We start from the raw sequence: 1386 nt of genomic DNA on the forward strand, positions 1-1386 counted from the left end.
TTAGAATAACCCTTTGTACGGTGGATTTGCTGGCTGCAACATTTGCCATTTCTTTAATTTTTGCAGTTGAAAGGGCGGAAGGGCCTCTACCTCTCGACATTGCTTAAGTACAGTTCCTCTTCGGAGTAGGTTTGGTGATTTGAACTCATTAAGTACTGGAACTGGAATGCATCGTTTCTTTCGCCTTAGCTAGGGTGTTACCAATAAGTACGTCCGGTGTAGAATTCTGTGCTGCTTCGACAACACACAGTCTTCATCAATCTTCGCCCAAACAACTGCTTCCGACTTCGGGGGAATCTGCTCGCTTCCCTCTACGATCACTCGATGGTTGCTGTACGGACCATCATACCCAAAGCTAAGGGGCACTTCCATGTTCTTATACGTCATAATCCTGTTCTTCATGTCGATCTGCATACCTTTATCAAATAAGAAGTCTACCCCAGTGATTACTTCATCCACAATCTTCGCGACTATGAACTTGTGTAACACCGTCACATTCCCTATTGCGACTTTGCATGTAACATCTCCTACAACTTGAGTGTCCTCACCCGTTTCTGTCCTCAACCTTGTTCCAGGTAATGGCCTCACCGCTTTAGTGACCGAATCAGATCGAATGATGGAATGTGAAGCGGAAGTATTGACAGTGAGTACTCGCGCATGTCCGTCCACAAATCCACCTGCTAATTTGCGACGGAAATTATGGGGTATCCAATTTCAGGAGCCAGCACATGCCCCTTCCTTCTGGGTTGTTTTAGTTTAACAACTGATCGGAGTTGGGCTCGCCTTCCTCATTTATGTACTGCTGAACTGTTAGACCTGTTGGAACCCACCTTACATTCGCGTGCGAAGTGGCCTGGTTTTCCGCATTTAAAGCACCTTTCCAGCACCATTCTTTCTCTCGGTTGCACCAGAAGTATTTTTCCCTGCCATCGACTTGAGTGTTTTCAGGTGTGTGCACTTCTACTCGATGGGCTTTGTAGGCTGGTCTACTTAGGAGCGCTGCCTTTTACGTGTCTGAGCATACGAGACAGTTTCAGCAAATGTTGCCTTTGGATTCACTTACATCTCTCGCTTGGTATACATGTTCCTCATTCCGTTGATGCACCTCACACCACATGCGTCCCCAATCGCCAAGTGGGCCAACCCTCGATCTCTGAGGCGAATTCCTGTAGAGTCTCGTTGGATTTTTGGCAGCGATTCTCCCGCTCCATCTGGTAGATCTGTCTCCTGTTCTCGCTACCATAACGTCTTTCCACTGCGCCCATTAACGCATCGTAACTGTTCCTTACACAGTCAGGGATAGTCTGCAAGATTACCGCTGCAGGTCCTTTTAATGCAACGAACAGCGCAGCGGATTTATCCTCCATGCTCCAATGATTTGCTGTT

Source organism: Rhagoletis pomonella, unplaced genomic scaffold, assembly GCF_013731165.1.
Source record: "Rhagoletis pomonella isolate Grant_MI unplaced genomic scaffold, Rhpom_1.0 Rhpom_scaffold_00001, whole genome shotgun sequence".
NCBI classification, from domain to species: domain Eukaryota; kingdom Metazoa; phylum Arthropoda; class Insecta; order Diptera; family Tephritidae; genus Rhagoletis; species Rhagoletis pomonella.